The 24,176-nt window shown below is 38.0% G+C and overlaps 1 long non-coding RNA gene across 1 annotated transcript in view; it reads left to right on the top strand.

The window, feature by feature from the left end:
• Positions 1–7,228, top strand: part of LOC123638045 — a 310,100-nt gene extending 302,872 nt beyond the window's left edge. Inside the window, exon 5 of the long non-coding RNA XR_006735152.1 lies at positions 6,596–7,228. This is a non-coding gene — a long non-coding RNA (uncharacterized LOC123638045). The remainder of the gene's footprint in view (positions 1–6,595) is intronic.
• Positions 7,229–24,176: the final 16,948 nt, after the last annotated feature.

Here is a 24,176-nt window from a genome sequence, read left to right as displayed (position 1 = left end):
CTTAAGGTTAGTAGGAAAATGAGATGGGTACACATATAACTGAAATGCAGGATACTAAGTTGTCAAGTGTGATAGGAATTTTAATAGGATAAGATATTACTTCTACCTAGAAGACACGGTGGAAGTAGCATCTCACATCTGTGCCATCTCAGCATCCCTTCCCCTTTCTCCTGTTAGCAGTATCCCTCTTTTCCTTTCCACAGTCACCCTCCATCACTCTCAGTCCATATAATACAGGCGGAACTAACCCCATTCCCAAGATCAGGGTTAATGTATGACCTTGCTTAATTGACTAAAGTATCAGATTCCCCAGCCATGATGATTACCTCAGAGGTGAGCACAGGACCCAGTGGAAGTCATGAGAGTCCTAACTCATGGCTTTTGCTGGATATATTAATAAAAATAGGTTTTCTCATTTTAATGAAGTTGGTAAGTTAGCAGAACATATTCTTGGACCTGTTGGCAGCCATTTTTGCCACAGCAAAAGGAAATTTTGATTTTTTAAAAAATCTATTAAATTCCAAAGCAATCAGAGACAAGAGATAGAAAAACACAGATTATAGATGACATCATCTCGATACCTGGATCGTGTTGTATCTTCGGTGAATGCTATGTCTGGTTTCCAGTTCTGTAACTACATCTGTTGACCCAGTTTAAGCCAGGACTTTAATTTACAACCAAGAACAGTGATATTTAACTTGGCTTTGATGGGCTGGTAGAAAGTAGACTTGTGTGTGCATGACAATTAGTGGTGGCAATGAACACAGGGTGGAGACAGGAAAGTACAGAATTACAGTTTGGTTGCAATTAGAGGGAGTAAAGAGACAAAGTGGGAGAATGAATTTGGAAATGTAGAATAAGGATTGAAGTTTGCGAAGTCTTTGATTCCACACCCAAATGTCTAAACCTGCAGGGGAAATAGGAGACAACAAAGACTTTAAAGGTGAGTCTGGCTCAAGCAGAGCTGTGCTTTAGAAAGAAGAAGTAGGCGATTGTATAGAAGACAGATTTATAAGGAAATAATTCTCCCCCTTTGGTGGAGAAGACTAAGTGATAGACATGTTATTAACGTTCTTGTGAAGTCCCTCTTCTTTTTCAGAAGGAGCAACATACTTCTATTTCCTTCTTGTCATAAATTTGTGTTCTGTGAGTCGATTCGTTCTGCTGATGTTTTCAATTGCTTAAATGTCACTCTTGGTTCCTGAGAAATTCCGGGGGTGTCATTTCACATTTATGCACATACATTCACTTCCAGTATTTACTTATCATGTCTAATCTTTCTTCCCTGAAATCCTTTTCAACTCAAAATTCCTCAAACCCATCACCATTAACTTAGACTAATATGGGAAAAAAAAATTTTGCCTATCATAAGCATGGTTATATTTGGAAGCAGTTTAAAAATAATTCCTTAATATTCTTGTAAATTCTTTTTAGCTTTATCTTGATGCCTTCACAAGTTCTTCTTCTGACTGTCCAAATATCCTGGCAAACACCTAGGAAAGTGATTATCCTGCTTTAACCGATTAGGTGACTACATTCCAAAGATGCTAGTTTCTTATGGATGGAAGATAGGCTAGTTTACAGAGCCAAGATTTAAACTCCAGACCCCTATTCTCCAGAAATCTTTTCATTATTCCAACATAATTTTCCTAAGACATTGTAGAGATGAAAGAGGACTGCCTCATCTAGCTGAAGGATTAAATTCACTTAGAGACATTTTTCTGTTTTGGGGTGAAATGTGATGATGGATTTTATGACAGCAACCTTGTGCCTCCAACTTTGCCAGTGATTCTTTAGGACAAAAGTTGACATAGTGAAGTGTTTATATTAAATACAGAAAGACAGCTCTTGCAGGGATTGGGGTCACTAATTTGATCATGACCTAAGAAAAAAGGTCCAATCAACCATTTTTACTACACTAGGGAAATCTTTTTAAGAGCTGTCTCAAAACATTCCTTTTAAAACAGTGATGCTCAAACTTTGGGAGCCATGAGAAACATCTAAAGTTAAAAATACAGATTTCCCAGGCCTACCATGAGAAATTCCGACTTGGTGGTTATGAGTGGAGGCTTATAATTTGTTTGCAGTACACAAGCCACACTTTGGGAACACAATGGCCTTCCAACCATGTTTGCTAAGCATGTTCTGAAGTTATATCACTGTAGTGAGATTCCTGGGGGAACACTGATGAGCTCTTACAACCCAGACATAAATAACAGTGTCTGCTGAAAGTTAAACAATAAAAAATGGATTAGAGCAGATTATGTAAAGTCACTTTGAGTCCTTACGGACCAACCAGATATGACACGAGGATCAATAAACCTAAAGAAGTAATGTGTTAACCACAAGAGGTCATTTATAAAAGCATAGAAAAATGGTCCCCACCAGCAAAGAGGAACAGCAACCACCCAGGGAATTCAGTTCTCTGGTTTATTCTCAGGAGCTGCCTGTGCCCAGGGCAAATATATTTCTATCACAGATTAGACCAGCTGGCCTTCCTCTAGGGCCCTGTTTCTCAACCTTTTCTTCATTATCATCCTCTCCCAAGTCGCCCTTTAGACATTTTTTTCCCTAATTGCTTCCCCATGAAATATTTATATCACAGATATATATCTACTTCACACATAAAAAGTAAGATTCCCTCCCAGCCATAAATAATCAATTTTGCCCCACTAGTGTCAATATTGCTCCTGTGAACTAAACTAAAACCTTAGGGATCTCCACCCACCAGCTGACTGGCCCCCTCTCTTGGTCAAGGGGATGCCCTAAAACTGAGTTGCTGGCCATGAGAACTGAGGTCAGACATGCCTCATCATGCCCTCTTCCCTGCTTCATAGGCTTTGTAACTCATTAAACAGGCCTAAGGCTATGCAAGACAAACCTGCAGGTCCTCAATTTACATAACAAATCACTTGAATCTAGAAATGTCTGGTGGCTTTAACAGACTTCCTTATCTTAACTTAAAACATTCCAAGCCTTTAGACAAAGCTTCATTTCTTTAAACCCACCTGTAACCTGTAAGCTCCCCCCACCTTAGATGTCCCACCTTTTTAGGCCAAACCAACGTATACCTTCCATGCATTGATTTATAACTTTATGTGTAATTCCTGTCTCCTTGAAACATATAAAACCAAACTGTAACCCAACCACAGCAAGTCCACTGCCTCAAGGCTTCTCGGGCATGGCTCTAGGCCATGGTCCTCAGATTTGGCTTGAAATAAACCTATTTAAATTATTTTACAGAGTTTGGCTACTTTTCCATTGACACCCTCCCGCTCCCCATTGAAAATACATCCTGTACAGGTATTTCAAACCTGCTCTCTTACAGTAAAATCTCAACATTTTATAACAGACTTTTTTACATTCTAGCATACTTATAAATACATGCATAATTATTTCAGGGGACACTTTTAGAGTGATGCTCTAAAAACACCATGACATTATAGCCATTTTGTGTAAACTGTTTTCTATATTTAAAATGTAAACGTACATATATTGGCTTGTAATTTAGCCAAATCAACTCATCTGACAGAAACTTGGCTTCTGTCTCTCTTGCTGAAAGTTACTGGCAAATTGAGAAGGACCTCGTGTATCTTACAGCTAGTCCTTACAGTTCCTAGAACTATGCAAAACTTTCTGGACTTCTTGACTCTACTTTGATATCATTCATATGTTTTAAACCTCTCTCCTTGTCCATTTTTCTAAAGACAAGAGTCTCTTGATTTCATCCTTGTCCCTAAATACAATACACCTCTTCCTTTCTCTGCACCTTCAGTTCTGTTCCGCTTTTTGCAGGAAATGTCTTCCTCCTTTGCATGTACCCATGAAAATTCAAGGCGTATTTCTTTCCTAAAGCATCCTCAGCCCAAGGTGATCTCCTTCTTCTCTTCTCCAGGGGCACTTCCTCTTCCTAGTATTCATTTGGCGTGTATTTATGCACTCCCCAAGGGCCTGGAATAGGGGCCACTTGATCCCGGAACCAAAGTGAGGCTGGAAGCCCTTTCAAATCCTTAACTCCTGCAGACATCAATAATCATTCACTTCATTCCTACTGAACAATGAGGAAGCTCAATAGAGACCCTTTTAGTGATATCAAGTTAATATACAAATAAAAGCTAAGTGGCTCCTGGGTTTTTGTTGTTATCTTTATAGACACAGAGCGCCCAGCATAATTTTCGGCACACAGACTGTGTTCAGGAATAACCAGTTCCTTGGTGAATGATGAATGTATGTATCTATTAATGACATAGATGCCGCCAAGAATGCCACAGCCTACATTCCAGAGCCCAGCGGAAACCTAAATGAAAAGCACAGAGATAAAATGAAGACAATAGGAGAGAGGGAAATATTAGTCACATCTGGGTGACATTTGCCTGAGCTCTTAAATTTTCTGGATTTCCATTTCTTTTTTTAAAAAAACCTAAATGACATTCTAGGACTAAAATTCTAAATTCTTAAATTCTTAAAGTAATTGTCTCAAAGGTCCCTTAGAAGTGGAAACATTTGCCAAGAGAAGAAAAGACACAGGTAGGCCCCAGTAGCTGCTTTTATATATGTGAAAATATCATTGTGTTTTCAGCTCAGTGTAAAGAAGAAATTTCTAAAAGTAAAATCTGATCCAAGTCAGAACAAACTTCCTTCGGAGATGAGTCCCCTCTCCCCATTGATGTTGAAGAATGCGCTGGACAAGTGGACAGCTTGGAAAGGAGTCCTTAGAAGACATTTGAGTGTTGGAAGGGGCCAGGGGAGACTGGACTACCATAAGGCCTTCTCCAGGCACGTGAGACTGTACTCCGTATGGCTCACCCCAGGGCTCATTTGTTGGGAGCCAGCTTAGCCTTATGCAAAACGCCATCTTATACAAAGCGCCATCTTAAGCTTACATACTTCTTCTTCCTCCCTCTTGCACAAAGAAAGCGCGCGCAAAGCCTGTAACACCCCTCCCACTCCCTCGTCTCATATCACATCACCGCCCTTCCTCCTATCAGAAGCTGCCACGTGTTCTTATTCCTGCCCTCCCCCGTTACAGTGCATATAAGCAGCCACCCAGCAATAAAATTTTGGGGCTTGATCAGAATCTTGTCTTGCCCCCATTTTGTGTGTCTCTTGTCTCTTTTCTTTCACCAGCAGCAGGTAGTCCTCCTCGCACCCCTGCGTTGTATGCCCCGCTGGTCGGGACACTCATTGTAACTCACTGTGAGTATCAAACTCAGAGTACAGGCCATTCTCTGAAAGGGCCTGATTCCTTTATCTTTAGGAAGACAAGCTACACTCTCAAACCTTGCAACTTCCTATGCACAGTGACAATCAAACAAAGGAATAATCACAGTGGAGAAAAAAACAGGAAAAAAAGGCTTTTTACAATTACAATTTCTGTTGCTGTTGTAAAGAAAAGTGTTTTTTAATTTCTTCCCCTGTCCTACTCACAAAATTACCAGGATGCTTTTCCCAGGTGTGGGATAGCTGTTTTGATTACAGGCTGTTTGAATATTACATTTCTTCGCAGACAGCAACTTTCTCTGTGGGCAAATTGAGCTGTTTTCATATAAATACAGCCGATGCCTCAGCAATATTTTAATTACCAACTCTAATGGGTACTTGAATTTCCACTCCCCCCCCAAAATCCTCAGAATGACCTCCCTAATTCAAACAGAACCACAGGAAAATCATTAAACTCAAAGTTGAAATGTTCCTTTGAATAACTCTATTACGATATTTGTTATATACATCCTGCGGTAATACCTTCTCCAAATAACCCCACGCCTTTTCTTAGTAGAGAAACCTCCATAAAAATAACTAACGTCTGCTGAGCACATATTGTGTGCTACTTACATAGTGCTTTGCTTTCATTATTTCTATACTCACAACAACTGATGAAATAGATATTATTATTCCCAGAGAGACTGAGGCTCTGAAATTAGGTAAATGGCCCAAGGAGAGATAGTTAATAAGTACAATAGTAGCTAGAAGTCAAACGTATGGCCATCTGGTTCAAGAGCCTGAATTCTTCACCACAATATTATGATTTAGGGCAATAATTCTCAAACTGTGGTCCTGAATCAGCAGCAGCAATATCACCGGAGAACTTGTCAGAAATGCAAATTCTCAGGCCCCACCATACCTCCTGAATCAGAAACTCTGCCCTCTAAATGATTCTGATGTATTTTGAGAACCACTGTTCTAAGCAAATAGTATGTATCTACTCTGAGTATTGTGCGAGGCAGAGTATGAACTACAAAAGAATGGGAAAGTTTAGTTTCTGCCTGAGTTATGATTTAGCAAAGGAAACAGAAGATTAAAGTTGAAAGAATGAGTAATATACGAAAGCATACATACTAAGTATTTAATAAATATTTGTTCATCACTTGAAATAGGTTCAAATTATAGGCTGAGTGATTCTATGGATTTTAATTTTATACAATCTCCTTTGCTCCCTCCTGCGTATCTATTCAGGCTTGGGCAACATTTTATAAAGTTTTAAAAAATATTTCACCTTCAGATAAAATTACGAATATATTTCTCAGTTTCCTATGCACTTCTAATGTTTGCATGGTATGAGTATGTTTTCAGTACCCTGCCTTTTTTTTTTTTTCAGAAGACTTTCCAGTACAGAAGGACACTTCTTCAAAGTCCCAGGAGCTGAGTTCTGAATCCACCGTGTGTACCCCACACAGACTCTGCTGCACAGTGGGGGTAGCCAGGATGGGGAAGTGTGTCCCAAGGGTCACATTAAAGGTCATTCTGCAACATATCTGAACTCCTAAGAGTGATTTTGGCTCTATTTCCCAAATGTTCTGTCATCACTGTCAATATTGTTAACTCATCATCTTAGACCTCTGGCCTTTCCTTTTTTTTCCAACATGGTTAGCACCTGGTAGGCTCCCAACATATAAATATGTGTAATGTAATCATGATTCTCAGCAAGGCTAGCACCATCCAAAGGGGCAATTTTGGTTGTCACAGCAACTACTGGATGCTACTAGTACTTACCAGGTGAGGTCAGAGATGTTAGAAACCTTGTAATTCATCAGATTCACACTAAGAAGAATTGTCCTATATCCCACAAACCTTCTGAATACCTTCCTAGGCTCTTAGGAGGTACAAAAAAAAAAGTTTATTATCATCTGAACCTAGAACCTAAGTCCATTTTACCCATAAACAAATAGTTTTTTGCATAGTTATATGTTGAAACTTCTATGAATGTAACTATAGGGTAAGTCAAGATAAGATATTTTGTTTTGCTCAGAAGTTTACCAAGAGTCATTCACCACTTCAATAAACCATTCCATACACAGTATTGATGTTCCTGGTGTTTGTCTTGCGAATATGACACACCCATATCAGTATGCATTTGCAGCTCTACAGTCATTATGAATCTAAATGTGTATGTGTTAAGCCTCAATTTCAAAACAGCAACTATAATAACAAGTGTTGATTATATTCAGTTAGATATTTTCTTGCTTCCCTCAAATCCAAACACATTCACTGTAAGTAGATACATGTGCTAGTATAATCGTATAAGGGTATTAAATGATACAGTTTTATTATGAATGTATTTTCTCTTATTTCCTTTTTATAGTTGGATTTTATAAACATGATTTTATTGATGAAAGTGTTGATTTTATAAAATTGTACATCAAAGTTGATATAAACTTCATATCAGAACATGAAAGAAAAACATTACAAACTATTCATGATAAAAAAGAGGTTTGGGGTATAGTAAGGTTGACATTATAGATAAACAAATGGTAGTGTTTTGATATTTGTTTACTTTTTCTCTGTCAGTCTTCCTAGATTATACATGCCGCAGGGCCAGGGATCTGTTATATTCATCTCTGTAGCTCCAGGGCCTAGGATAGAGCCTCTCACTTAGTGGGATCATTCACTTGCTCTGCAAACATTCGCTGAGCACTGCTGAGTCAGACAACAGAAAATACAACATGAATGAGACAGCAACCAACAAGTGGCAGGCAGTGTACATCGAGCCTGGAGTAAGTACTAGCAGGGAGATGCAGGTGGTAAAAGAGCACATGGGGATGGGACTAATTTAGATAGCATGGTAAAAGCAAGGCTCCCTGAGAAGGTAACTTTTATACTAAGGTTGAACCATGAAAAGAAGCCAGTCATGTCTAGGCACCGAAAACAGCACATACAAAGACCCGAGGCGAGGTAGGGGTCAGCCTGATCTCAGGACAGAAAGCTGGATGTGTGGCCAGAAGGTAGTGATGACGACGGTGGGAAATGAGGGTGAGACCAGGTGAGCTGAAAGAGGCAAGCAAAGGTAAATCCTATTTGGCCTCATTGGTCTTGGTAAAGCATTGGGATTTTATTCCAAAAGCAATGAGAAGCTACTGGAGTGTTTTAGGGAGAAGTAGAATATGATCTATTAATTGTTTCTATTTCTAAAAGATTACTCTGGCTGCAGTGAGGAGAATATTTATTAAACACCGATAGCCTAAATGACAAAATACATTTTTGCATGATGGGATGAATCAATCTATGAATTCAATGACACAGAAAAAGCCAAGGGCTGTAGCCACGTGATGGGCTCACACAACACCCCCTTCCCTCTTCCACCCTGCTGTGTGACCTCTCATCAGTCCCTTTTTGAGCCTCAGGCTCCCCACAGGGGGACAATAAAGCCTTGAAGATCCCCTCCAGGTCTGGAAATAATTCAGTAATTCCTGCCAACCCCACCCCACTGCCAAAGCTCTCAGGCTGCAAGCAGCTGAAAAGGAACACTGAAAGCCTCTGCTCTGTTTATCATCCTTGGTTTGGCATTTTGTCTGCAGCTGGGGCCCTCTCTATAAGACCACTCAGCATCTATAAGCCGACTAATTTCCACGTTGATTGCAAAGCTGGAAATGTATACACTTGTCATTCTTATTCTTGGCCCAAATGCCTCTTGCCAGCAGTAGCTCTGACGATGGGGTGCTGACGCCACTCGCTAGTTATTGTCTGATGTGCTTGCTGTTGACACGAGTGGGTTTGGGAGGATGCACAATCTGATAATCAGACCCCATCTGCAAAGCAATCACGAGTCACATTATGGAGAAAATGTAAGTAAATGCTGGGTATGTGCTGTCTTATTTTCAACTTCCCTTACCCTAGCAAAGACTGTATAAAGAGATGTTGATGTGTGAAACAACTTTGTATTTTTTTTTTAATATAAAGAGCATCTCTTACTGTTTTTGTAAGTACAGCAAGTGACAGGCTATAAAAGAAAAGGTTTTCATGTATATGACCTCATTTTGCAAATGCATTGCATGAGAGTTGTAATGTGTGTTTGGTGAAGGCATTCCAACCAGGGAGAACCACAAGACACGGAAGAAACTAGTTCTGCAGTACATCCCAAGCTGGTCCCTTGGAAGACGTACTAGCTGAGGGCAGACTCCATGGTCAGACTACGTGGCTTCTGATCCTGCCTCCATCTTTTACATCATTTTCTGTTACCACCTCAGACTTGTTATTGCACCTCTCTGTACCTCAGTTTTCTCATCTGCAAAGTGGAAATAATAATAGTACCTTTCTAACAAAGTTGTGATGCCCATTACATTAGTTAATGAATGTAAAGTGTTTAGAATAGTGCCTGGCATATATTAAAAGCTCAATAAATATAAGCTATTCTTCTTCCACTTATCAATTTTATTATTTCACCTCTCCAAAGCCAACCATACCTGTAGTGCATCCTACAGCTCTCAATCTAACCCTTCATCTGCCCTCATAGCTTTTACTTCTATTTTCTTTTGTTAAAAATGAAACCATGGGTATATCAGGTTTGTCACATTTTTTTTCCATTCAAAATGTATCATGAAGATTCTTTTTCTTATCCATATATGGACCTACATCATTAACAGTTGCATAGCATTTAATTTTATGGATAGGCTAGCATGTATATAACCATTTTTCAACTGATGAACATTTCACAGCTGCTCTCTTTTTGCTGCTACAAGTACTGTTGTGGTAAACTTTACTATCAATGTATCTTTGCATATTTGCAAGAATTTCTCTGCAGGATAGATTCTCAGAAGTATCTCATTCTCATTTGTGTCATCACAAAAACTCTATGGGTGAGTGAGAGCTATTATCCACAAAGGAGATGGATTCTAGAAATTGAAGGAATTCCTCTAATCCTCACTGATGCATTACCCCACAGTGCATGGTGAGAATGAGATCAAAGCTCAAGTCTTTCAATTCCAAATTCATTGCTCTTTCCACTGGTTGCCATAGAGTTGAATAAAGATTTGCTCACTGTGTCTGAGGACCTTTGTAGGTTGGGAAGCCTTTTCTATTGAAAATCTCAATAGATTTATTAACTCCAGCTTCATTCAGGTGGGCCTGTTAGGCCTAACTATAACCTCACCACACATAACCAGCCAATTCTGCTTTGTATCCATGTCCATAAATTATTCTTTATCCTTAAACATGGGTTAAGGATAATATTTACTGACAACTCAATATGGTAAAGGCAATGCACAGGGGATAAAAGGGAAACAAAGTTGAATCAGATCCAGCAGAGAGATCTTGCCCTCCATCAACTCACAGTCTAGAAATACACAAAAATAATTAGAAGACAAGGTAGATTGATTACTCAAGGACAGTGGCAAATAGCAATCTTTGGGGGCTTAAAGAAGAAAAGATTGGCTATGAAAAAACATAGCCTAGACCTTTGAGTCTTATCTCCCTGACAGTCTCACCACCATGTCCCTCAAGTAAACTAGATATGCATCAACCCTGTAAACTCAGGCATTGTTTGAGTCCCTAAATCCAACCACAAAATGATCATTTACTCATGAATGGACAGCACCCTTAAACTCAACCACAAATTCTTACTCTTTGTCAATCTGTCAATACAGGTTATAAATTATAAAAAACAATTAAGAGAGATTAAGTGGGTAGATGAAATAGTCTGTCCTTAAGGTTGGATTTTTATTTTTTATCAACTTTATATCATCTTCTGGGAATATTCATCCAGGTGGGTTATATAAATTTCTGTTTAGTGCGTTATGATTCTGATAGTTTTTAAGAAAACAAAAGCAATCCTCATATTCTTAGGTCAATGTCAAGATACAGAATTATGTTTTCGCAGCATTTATTAGAGTTGTTTTTTAGTGGCTTTTATACCATGGTTTCAGTGTACACAATGGTACAAACAAAATTCTGTTTCTTTTTGGTATTTGTGGTAATTTAAAAGCCACAATCAGGAAAAAGGACAAATAGGGTGCTTTTTAGCACTTTATCCCTAGAATGAATTGGATCTTCTTTTCTGTAGGCATAAAACTAAATATTTAAAATGTCAGCTATCTTTGCTCTATAAATCAGTATTTGTTATTAAGAGGCTACAATTATTGGGTACCTTACTCATAGCAGTCTCAGAAATAAACCTGATTATCAATGCTCTTTGAAATTCTGATTTTTCAAAAGACTGATGCTGTTAATATCCATTCAATTTTCCATATGGAAATAGTCCAGCTCTGAGGGCTGCCAATATACAATTCCACCGCCTGTTTGATCAGTAATTAAACTATGGAGAAGAAGGAAGTGGAAGGGGGGTAAGTGTGCACTTAAATTCATCAGCACTCGTATCTTTGTTAATAACAATGAATTCTAGAACATCAAAATATCTCCTGAAACATCACAAGCATCTGTGAATTTAGAACTAAAAAAAAGAAAGAAAGGAACAATTTGATTGGCTCAGTGTAAATGAATCAGAAACATATGCCTTGGGTTTCTCAGTCTGGGAACATGGCTGGCAAAATTCATTTAAGCTATGCAGAACCCGTGGTGCTTGAAAACGAGCTCGACAGACTGAAAATATATCTGTGCTGTCCTACAAGCAATGCAAATAACTCTTGAATTAAACCCAGATTTTTTCCAACGAATGGGCCATGAAACCTAACTGTATAATAACAGTTTGCATTTCCAAAGCTCTATTTTTCTACCTCGACAATCCTGAAATACTGTGAGCAATGCATCCATTTTCCCTCTCCTCTCTTACAGCAGGATGTTTCAGTGAGGCAGAACAAACAGGCATATACACCCCCCCCCATATAATGCAGTGTGTGTGTGTGTTTATCACATATATTGATATACTAATAATGTATGTATGCGTGTACATACATGCTAATGTTTTCTGAGGTTCAAAAGAAGAAAAACAGCTAGCACCAATTAAAGGCTCATTATGAAAAAAAGAAATGCAGTGACAGGCACTCTAAAAGCATCCATGCATGTAATATGCTAACAAACATAGAAAATAGGTGCTATTGTCAATCTCTATTTTAAAGATGTGAAAATTGAGGTTCATAACTAACCTGACAAGTTAGAAAATGACAAAACTCAATTTGACTTATTACATAGTAATTCTAATCACTGCATTCTACTTAGCATTACCAGACCAAATACATAACTCTCAGTTAAGTTTGAAGTTCAGATAAATGACAAATAATATTTTAGAATGATTGTGACTCATGTAATATTTGGTGTCATATTTATACTAAAATAATAATTTAATTTTTAGTGTGTATGCCATAAAATATTTAGGATGTATTTGTACTCAAAAGTATTATTTACCTATAATTCAAATTTAGCTGGACATGCTTTAACTTGCTAAATCTGGAAAACTTGTATCTATTGTTTCTTTAAACTAGGTAAAGGAGACAAGAAATACAGTTTGTGGATTAGAGAAGTATTAATATATCATCCTTCAAAGGAGAAAAAATATCTGAAATATGAGAAGGCTAGAGGTAGCAGAAACTCTTCTTTTACTGACTATTGGGCTCAGAAAGGATGGGCATGCCACTACAATTTATGAAAAGGACACAATCGTGGTTTTTAAAAACAAGATTCAACTCCTGGTCTCCTAAAATCCCTTTCCTACTTTCAATAATATGGGACAGTTAAGCATGCTTTGCAGGAACGTGGTACATGTATTTGATTTGGGGAGGCTTATTAGGGAAGAAGAGAGCATGAGGTCACTGCCCACCTGTGGGGGGGAGGAGAAGGAAGAGAAGCCTGATACATGAACTGTGGGTACTACAGAGGGGCAAGGCGTTCTAGAGAGGGGTCCAGATGGGGCTCATAGTCTTCATGAGTCTATTACCCTCTATTTTGTTTACTGTTATAGTCTCACTTCCTAGAATAGAGCTTGACACTGTCTACTCAATCAACATTTGTGGATTAAATGAAAGAATGGATTTTCTCATTTATAAACATCATAGAATGGAACCAAGTCACACAGAACTTCAATGCTTTGAACCAGGCCTAGATTTCTGCAGATGTGTCCCAGGGGTTACTTTAGTAGTAGAAGAGGGTGTCAGAGGCAGGCAGAAGTTTAGGCAAACTTCTACAACTTCAGCCAGAGCACCTCCTTGTGTAGTTCTTTTATGCACTGAAGTTCAAATGAGATTTCATTTAGAAATGGGTCCATTGCACAAATTAAATTGTTATGATAATATATTTAAGATGTAAAGGAAATATCTCTGAGGTTCAAATGAAATTTCATTTAGAAATGGGTCCATCACACAAATTAAATTGTTATAATAATATATTTAAGATGCACAGGAAGTATCTCAGTTCTAAGTTCTTTGATTCCACCAATGATCTCTTCTCCAAAAGAAAATGATCTTACATGTTTGCTCAAAGCTGGCAGGTAAGGACTGAGAAGACAAAGTCTACAGGACAGCAGAGTGAAGGTGAACCTGAAAAATAACTATTCACCTCTGGTTTCCAGTTTTCCCAAATGGTTTGTCTCAGTAATAGCAAGTCTTGCTTAGAGTGATAATTCCTTGGCAAATTAACAATACAAAAATGAGGGAAAAAATTATGCACAATCTCTCTAGCAGTTTGTCATATTGAAAATACAGCGTAATTGATTCTGCAAATGCACCGAGGGAATACAAAACTGTAATCAGTTTTCCTGTAGTGTTTATATCTATAGTGACGGAAGTCTAATTGCATAATTTATCATCATGAAATAACTGTACAGATCACAGGTATACACAGTCATCAGTGGGATGGTGTTAGCAGCTTTCATATAAATCACTGTATGCGTTTTTTATCTGGTCTGGGACAACCTCAATTTTGACCATGTACAACTATATTACAATTGTAATATTAAGTGTTTCAATGACCTATATATGTCACTAGCTCAAACTCCGGTCATCTCAAGGAATAGTATGACAGAGTTACAGGGGGGCTACCTTGAAAATGCCCTTGAGCCATGCTCTGGTCTGCATAATAGCCTTCAATGGCTTCTCATTAGCACAGAAGAAATCCAAACTGCTCAATATCCTTATCTCCAACCACTTCTCTTTAGGCCTTACCATGTACCCACTACATCATAGCTGTATCAGATTACTTGTCAGTCATGAAAATTCAATCTTCTTTTCTTTTCTGGTTATTTGTTCATTTCTGTGAATCCTCAGTTTTTATATATGTATTAAAATGTCTATATACATATAAACCATTTTGACATCAGGCACACTTCTAGGCACATACCTGTCACTAAAAGTAAAGCAGCACTTTTGTGCTTCTGAAAAGACAGAATAGATATACTTTTCCTTATTTCTAAGTACAAATAAAAACCATGGACATAATATATATGTCAGACAAACATAAGAAGACTCTGAAAGCTGGGGAGAAGGCAGCAGAATGGATAGGAAACTGTGCCCTGAACAATGACATGGCAATGAGTTTCCTGGGTTTTCTTTTTGCATCCTACATCCCAGTCTAGGTGCTGAAGAAGCCAGCAAACTAGAAATGCCAATAGGCACAAACAAATAAACAAACAAAGCCACAAGAAAAACCAGATCTGTCTAGCCAAAGGAAGAGGAAAGGGGCAGCCTGGCAAAACAAAACATTTAGCAGATAAGTGCTCTACTGCAGCCAAATAGATACCACAGAAAAACTGTGGCCTCATCCACACCCACACCAGCAAAGACTAAGTGGAGAGGCTACACTTTCCCCCTTACCATGTGCTAACAAGGAGCGCCAGCCTCCCTCGACCCTGCTAGGCTGGTATCTGAGAAGGCCAAGTGAGGAACTGGAACCTTCATCCCTCCTGGGCTCCTACTCCCTGTCAGTGTCAGAACAGATCCCACAGGGAACTTGGACCTCCACCCAAACCCAGCAGTAAGGAGGGACACCTCCCCTTCCTCCGGGTGATTTATCAGGAATGTCACAGAGTATGTCATTATAGACCTGCAAACACAAAAAGGATAATAAAAGACTACTATGAACAACTCTACAAACATAAATTTGACAACTTAGATGAAATGGGTCCATTCCTTGAAGCTATCACAACACATTCGATATGAAATAAAGAATTTGAATGGCCCAATAACTATTAAGGAAATTGAATTTGTAATTTATAAACTCTCCATAAAAAACCCCCAGGCCCAGATGGTTATGCTGAAGAATTTTACCAAATGATTAAAAAGAACTAAAACCAATTCTACACAATCTCTTCTAGAACAAAAAGGAGGAAGACATATTTTCCAATTTCTTTATGAAGCTAGTATCCCCCGATCTCTGATACTAAATCAAAGTACAAAAACGAAAACTACAGACCAATACCCCTCATCAATATAAACACAAAAATCCTTAAAATATTAGCAAAATAATTCAGCAATATATGAACAGAATTATAAACCATGGCTCAATAAAATTTATTCCTTGGATGCGAGGCTGATTCAATATACAAAAATCTACCAATATGATCCAACATATTAACAGGTTAAAGATGAAAAAATAGATGGTATATCAATTGATACAGAAAAAAACATTTGACAAAATTAAACACTCATTCATGATTTTTTTTAAAAACCCTCAGAAATGCAAGAGTAGAGAGGAATTTCCTTAACTTGATAGAAAGCCTCTATACTCACCCCCACCACCTAATGCTAAATTTAAGGTAAAGACTGAACGCTTTTCCTTTAAGAGTAGGAAAAAGGTAAGGATATCTGCTCTTACCACTCTAATTCAGCTGGAATATAGTGCTGGAAGTTCAAGCTAGTCTGATGGGCAAGTCAAGGAAATAAAGGGATTACAGGTCAGAAAGGAAAAAAATAAAACTAGATTTGCAGATGAAATGATTGCCTACAAAGAAAATTCCAACCACCCGCCAAACAACAACAACAACAAAAACACCTAGAACATGTAAGTGGTTTTAGCAAGTGCACAGGATATAAGATACACATATAAAAATTAATGGAGTATCTATATACTAGCAATGAACATATGAACATCAAAATTAAAGACACAGTGATTTATCATAGCTCAAAACAAATGAAATACTTAGCTGTAAATCTAGCAAAACATTTTCAGGACTTGTATGCTAAAAACTAAAAACTACTCATGAACAAAATCAAAGTATAACTAAATAATTAGAGAGACAAACTGTGTTTATGGATTAAAAAGTCAATACAGTAAAGATGTCAATTCTCCCCAAATTGATATACAGGTTTAATGTAATTCCTGTCAAAATCTCAGAAAGTTTTTTTGTAGATGTAGACAACTTTTTCTAAAATACATATGAAAATGCAAAGGAACTAGAATAGGTAACACCATTTTGAAAAGAAAAATGAAGTATGAGGAATCAGTCTACCTGATTTAGAGACTTAATATACAGTCTCAGAAATCAAGGCTGTATAGTATTGGTGAAGTTACAGACATATCGATCAATGAAACAGAATAGAGAACTTAGAAATAAATGCACACAAGTATGCCCTGCTGATTTTGATGAAGGTACAAAAGCGATTTGGTGGAGATAAAAGAGGTTTTTTAACAAATGGTGGTGGAGCAACTGGACATCTATAGGCCAAAACCAACCAACCAAAAAATATCAAAACTTCACACCTCATAAAAAATTAACTCAAAATGGATAACAGACATTATAGTAAAATGTAAAGCTATAAAACTTTTAGGAAAAAAACAAAATCTTCAGCTTGACACCACAGGCATCATTCATAAAAGGAAAAACTGAGAAATTGAACTTCATTAATATTAAAATCTTTTGCTCTGTGAAAGACTTAAAAGATGAAAAGACAAGCTACAGAGTGGGAGAAAATATTTACAAGACACATATCTGACAAATGACTAGTATCCATAAAATATAAAAAGAACTCTCAAAATGTAACACTGAAAAATCAAAATATTAAATTAGAAAATGGGCAAAAGTCATGAATAGACATTTTCACAGAAGAGTATAAACAGATGATAAATAAGCACATGAAAACAATGTTCAATATCATTAGCCTTTAGGGAAAAGCAAATTAAAACAACTGTAAGGTGTCGCTATACACCTAGAAGGATGACTAAAATAAACAAAACATTTTTGAAACCGCCAAATGCTTGTAAAGATTTAGAAACACTGATCACTTGATCACATAGCTGATGGAAATGTAAAATAGTGCAGCCACTTGGGAAAGCAGCGTGGCAGCATCTTAAAAAACAAAACATGTAACTGTCATATGACACAGCAATTACAATCCTGGGCATTATCCCAGAGAAATTAAAATATATGTTCACACAAAAACTTGTACACCAATGTTGACAGCAGCTTTATTCATAATTCCCCCAAATTGCAAACAGCTCAAATGCCCTTCAAGAGGTAAATGGTTAAGCTGTGGCATATCCATACTGAGGAATGCTACTCAGCTGTGGGGGGAAAGAAAGAAGACGACACTATTCATCCATGTGATAACCTAGATGAATCTCCATAGATTTATTCTGAGTGGAAAAATTAAGTTCCAAAAGGTTATGTGTTATATAATTCAATTTATACAACATTCTTGTAATGGCAGGATTGTACAAATAAAGAACAGATTAGTGGTTTTCGTGGAACGTAGGGGTCCTGACACTTACTGTGTAGCATGTTCTTTCCTAGTTCCAGTTGCCTGTCCCGGGGCACAGGGTAGACGGTGAGGACTATCTCTGTTTCCTTTGCTTGAGATACACTTTCCCTAGACTCTTCGCTGGTACTGACTCTTGCCCAGCTCACCAGGCAGAGGTTTGCTCTGGCCACACTGCCTGAAGTGGTCTCCTCATCCCTTTCCATCTCATCAGCTTGATTCTCACCATAGCATCAATCACTCTTTGAAATTACTTTGCTCATTTATCCGTGTTTTTAATCTGCCTTCTTCTCCTTCCAAATGTAACCTTTATTCTTTCTTTTTGTTTCCCCCAGAGTTATGTCTTCTATTACTAGCCGTATTCCAAACCTAGGGAAAAAGCAAGGCAAAGAGATGGGCCAGGAAGTTAAGAAGGAGAGAGGAGAGAGAGGAAATTCACAAGGACGTTAATACAGTGTAACTAGTTCATTGAACAGCCTCTGAGCATCCACCATTCATGCAGCTCTGTGCCAGGTAGTAATGAGAGAGAAACAAAAATGAGAATTAAGGACAATCTCTGTCCTCAAAAAGGTTACACTTCAGAGGTGAAGTAAAAATGTATCCAATTCATTACCTAGATAAAAATAAAATTACAACCAGAGCTAATTCAAAGAATGAGACATACAAGCTGCTATGAGAACTATGATAGCAACATTTGACCTTAGCTGGGAAGGCTTCAGGGAGACAATGTTTGAGCTGAAGACCTGAAGGGAGGGATGAGTAAAGGTGAAGAGAGGAAGAGCATTCTAGGAGGAGGGCACAGGATCTCAGCAGCCAAGCCTCACATGCTGGTTCTGTTACTGACAGTGACGGTGGTCTCCAGGCAGCCTCAGTACCCCTGCCTCTCTGGGACACTGTCATCCTAGCAGGGCTCCTGGCCGCATGACAAAAGGTGGTCTGACAGGATCGGCAGTATCAATTAATTACCATTCTTTGTGCTAGAATCATTTGTAGTTAGTCTCAGAATAAACATGAAATGGCTAATGAAATTTTATCTGTCTGCAGCAGAATTTTAATTTGCATGCTTTATGACACTAATATTTGTATAGTAGCCAGTGGTTAGCTTCTAAAATCAACCTTTCTCTTCATTTATCTAATGAAGCGTAGGAGAAAATTAGGGTTTTTTCTTCCCCTCCTCTCCCCCACCCCGAAATTTCTCCTTCCCTTGGGTATTGCTGGGCATTTTCATATTTTCATTCCTTCACTTGCTTATTAATTTAACTAATATTTGCTGAATCCACTATGGGCAAGATACATGAAAGGAGCTATAGAGAATTCTAGCTCTCAGGAAATAGACATGCTCAGAGACTGATCAATGTTTTTCCTTTTACGTTGAAGGTAAGAATCTACCTCTATGTGCAATTTCCTAAACATACAATGTTGTTCCAGGTCTTCATGTGTGGACCTATCACTCTCTTTTCCTAGAGTTTTCTTCTCCTTTTATAGACCCAACAATTTTGTTAAATTTAGCTTCAATTCCACCTCTTTTTTAAAGCTGCACATCTCTCAGGATTATTTTGATTGCAACTGACAGAATACCCAACTTTAAGTAGCTCATATTTAAAAGGAAATTTATTGTCTCATGTAGCTGAAAATTCTTGGGGGATATCTGGCTTCAACTGTAGCTTATTTCAGGCCAAATCAATGTCACCAGCAACCTAGTTTCTTTCTTTCTTTCTTTTTTTTTTTTTTCCCCTCATATTTTGGTTATTCTTCTGTACAAACTCTAGCCCTTGTAAGCTTTCAGTTTCACATCTGTTGGGGGAAAGCATGAGTACTTTCCCAGAAATTATAAGGAAAAATTCTATCATTTCCTATTGGGCTGAAATGCATCTCATAACCATCCTTGAAACTCTTACTGTTTTCAGGGGAGTACAGGGCTGTGATTAGGCAGGACTACATCTTGTTGCCCCATGCCTATCTCTTGAATAAGTCTTCATTCTTACTGTGAAGTCCTAATTTTCTTTAGCCCTAGATATACTTATAAGACTATCTTCTATATGCATGGAAATTCATTGTGGCAGATGAGATGGAGAAAGGGACAGGGGATAGAGATGACAGCAGCTGTAACAATCTACTTGTAGAGATATGAATAAATAAATATTCATTCGTTGGTGGCTTTCTCTGCCCAAAGTACAACAGGCAACACACAAAATTATAGTTTAAAAGTAGACATACGGCCTAAACCCATGAAATTAGATCCAGTGTTGTCAAATATGATTACAATGAAAAAAATATCATTAGTGCACATTTGTTATGTGCTAAATATTGTGTGATGACTTTACTAACATTTCTCATTTAAACATGCAACAAATGTACTAATTTATAGATAGGTAGAGTCTTGGAGTTAAGTAATTTGCTTGGTTACACAACAAATAAATGACCGTATCAAAAATTTGAATCTGCCACGCTAGGAGATGAGAATGTACAAAACCCAGAAAGTTATTGCCCCCATAGAGTGTACAGCTACAGTAGGGGACCGTATTGAAATAATCATGCACATAAAGATCAAATTATACAGTGAAAGTTTCACCATGAAGCATCACAGGGTGCTATGGGAATATATAGCAAAAAGTCTCTAAGGCATCAAGAAAAGTTCTTCAGGCCGGGCGCGGTGGCTCACACCTGTAATCCTAGCCCTCTGGGAGGCCGAGGCAGGTGGATCGCTCGAAGTCAGGAGTTCGAGACCAGCCTAAGTGAGACCCTGTCTCTACTAAAAATAGAAATAAAAATTATCTGGACAACTAAAAATATATATATAAAAAAATTAGCCGGGCATGGTGGTACATGCCTGTAGTCCCAGCTACTCGGGAGGCTGAGGCAGTAGGACCGCTTAAGCCCAGGAGTTTGAGGTTGCTGTGAGCTAGGCTGATGCCACGGCACTCACTCTAGCCCAGGCAACAAAGTGAGACTCTGTCTCAAAAAAACAAACAAAAAAAAGTTCTTCAGGAGAAATTATGTTTGAATTAAGACTTTGTGGATGTGTCTAGAGTCAATGGGATGCAAAGACAAAGGATATTCGAGACAAAGTACACAGTGTGGTTCGATGTCCTGAGGGGCAAGGGAACATGGTACATTTGAGGATCCAAAAGAAGGCCACAGTGGTTAAGGTACCACGAAATAGCGTGGTCTATGGATAGCCTGATGTGGAACAAAACTGTAGTGATAATGGTCAACCTTGAATTTTGGCCAGCCTTTCAGGGGTGGATTAGGTTATAATATATATTTTTATTTTTATCTTTAGAGTAACAGAAGAAATTTTGAACGTAGGAGTGACTTAATTACATTGCATTGTAGAGCAAGAAGGCAGGCAGAAAAGAGACCTTGCTGTGCTGTTAGAAGTAGAAATAGAGACAGTGACTGATTCAAGAGAATATTAGGGGTTAGAATAGCACTAATAGTACTATAAGTACTAATAGTAGTACTTAATCATGACATTAGGTGTTGGATTGGATGCAGGAAGGTAGTGTGAGATAGAGGGAAATTTCATGATGAAGCCCAGGTTAGTGTAGTTATCTTAGCATGAATTGAAGATAAAAGGAAGGCAGCATAGTGACATTCATCCTTCAGGTAGGAGAACTGACGAATGCAAACAGGATTGGAGGAGGGGAAGGTGTGTGATCCCAAGGAAAGAGGTAAGCCCATGTGGGGTGGTTTGCAGAAAATCAGCAGGGTCCATTTGGTAAGGGTAAATGATGGGAGATAAAGTAGGAAAATAGTATGGAAATAGATCGAGCAGGGTTTCAGAAACCAGGCTAAGGTGTGCATACATAATCCAGTAGCCAGGGAGAACCACCAAAAGTTTCAGAGAAGAGGAATGGCCAGCTGAACCTATCAGGAAGATTCTTTTGTGACAGCTTAGAAAACAGTATTTGTGGGGCACAGTGAAGGAACATAGATGAGACTGGAGTGAAGAGGAGCAGTAGAGAGATTAATGTCATGCATTCAGAGAAAAATAGAAGAGGTTTGATAGGATAGTGGTGACAGGGCAGAGACCCAGATCCAAAATCTCAAGTAAAGTGACTGTGCCACCATGCTGAACACTATCAGGTTTACGGAAGATTAAAACAGTGATCCTCCATCTCAGGGAGTTTACAATTTAGGGAGGAATAAGATGTGGTTTCATTTTTAGAAATCTGATGAGTAATATAAGATAGGAAAAAAGCTATAAAATTTCAAAAGACAGAGGGATGGTGCTCTTTGAAGGTATCAAAGAGGACCTCAGAGACAGAGAAGTACTTAGAATATGGTTTTAGTTCAGTAGGCAGAGAAGAAGGAAAAAGCATTGTCAGAGGTCACAAATTCTTGTGTCTCTGGAAGAATCCGATTTTGACGTTTGCCTAAGATTCCCTTACAATATGGCTGATCGCTTGGCATGAGTTTGCCACTCTTTGTTTACAGCCCCTCACAACTAAGCATCTTCTGCAAATTGCTCTAAGGAGACCTATAGCCCTTTCCAGAGTAGTTAATGAAGATGGTAATGAGATTGGGCTGAACTCTAATCCCAGGTGGCCCCCCCTATAGACACCCTGACCTCCTTGAGGACTCTAATGCCACTTGCTGCTGCCCTTTGTCAGTTTTGCCATTGCGTTCTTTGACAGTTTTCAATCCTGATGACAGTGCTCATATCCAAGCCAATTTACAGTTAATCTTGCAGGCAGGCTCTCATCAAACTCTCACACAACTTGCAGAGATGCCAACATATAACACAAAGCATTTGTTTCATGTGTCATAATTACAATTCTATCAGAAAGCCAGTCAAGGATTTCTAACATTTTTATTCTCATAACACTCAGCAGCATATCCATTTATATTTATAGCTGTGGGGCTGGTGGTTTTGTTTGGAAATGAAATTAAAATTACCAGTGGCTTTTCTAGAATCATAGGAACAAAATATTTCACAATAGGAAGGGGGACTAACAGGTCATCTGATAAAAACTCTCGTGTTTGTCCAGCAGATTTATAGATTTTAACCATTCCCATTTGCCCCATCAGATATATATATATGTATATTTTTTGAACCTGCGCAGGAATTACCATCATCATTCTGTAGTTGAGAGAACTGTGTTTGAGAGAAATAACATGACTTGCTCAAGGTGAAAGGGCTGGCAAGTGGCACAGTTGCCTGGAACCCAAATCTTTTGATTCTTAGATTACTTCTCTTTGTCCTTTAGTGTGTTACTACAAAAAGTATGAACACTCTCAGGGGGCTGCTGAAGTCAAAATCAGGGAAGAGGGGATTGGAAAGTAACTGTGTTTGAAGTAGCCAGATATTATCAAATATGTAAATGATAGAATTTTATAGCCAACAGGGAAGGTACATGCCCAGTCTAAAAACATTAACACAAGGCATAGCCCCAAAACATTGTTCTGGCCAAATATACTGTATGTGTAGACTGAATTTGGTCAATGGACTGCCAGGTTATGACTCTTATTTCAGTATCTGAGAAAAGAATGTTCACTCAGTTTCTGATCCCTCAAATCCCTAGTTTTTTAATATTTTATCTTTGTGATAATGTTTGACCTTTTCCTTTCCCTAATATTCTGTGTCAAGGATTCAAATCCTCGGGGTTTTATATGCATGTTTGAAAATCACATTCATATCAGGAACCGTGTTAGACATATGGTTATCATGATAGTTAAGATGGTATGTGTATAAAATAAGAGACACAGTCAAAATGACTACTGGGTTCAAAGAAGGGGGCTTTCCCTGGGGACCAATGTGATGAGCAGAGGCTTTCTGGGAATTATGATACTTCATCTGAGCTTTAAATAATGGGTAAGCTCTTAGACGACAATGGTGTTCAACCCATGGTCTCCAAATTGAGATGCTCAAAACAATTCATTGAAAAAGAATGAGAATATTAAATCTGTATTGATTTTATCTATTCCTATTTAAAATTTTGTTTAAGCTTACTATATACCTATTTGTAGACTAATAGCTGTATATAATTTGTAAATAATAAATACATATGTATTTGGGTATGTTCTTAAATTTTTCTAATGAAAGTTGAGATAAAGAGTTTGAAAACTATTGAACAAATAATTACTACCATTTTTGAATAGTTATTATGAAGTAGATACTTTATCCATTTTCAATTTCATTCATTTCTACTCTTTATTATTTCCATTTTTTTGCTTGCATTGGCATTTTTGCTCATTTGTAGGTTTCTGAGATAGGGGCTTAGACTATTGACATAAGACATTTCCTTTTTCCTAACGTACGTATTTAGTGCTATGACTGGGTGGCTAAGTAACAGTAACTTATTTCTCAGAGTTCTGGGTGCT

This window comes from Lemur catta, chromosome 5 (genome assembly GCF_020740605.2).
Source record: "Lemur catta isolate mLemCat1 chromosome 5, mLemCat1.pri, whole genome shotgun sequence".
Classification (NCBI taxonomy): Eukaryota; Metazoa; Chordata; class Mammalia; order Primates; family Lemuridae; genus Lemur; species Lemur catta.
This window is presented reverse-complemented; position numbering and strand designations above follow the sequence as displayed.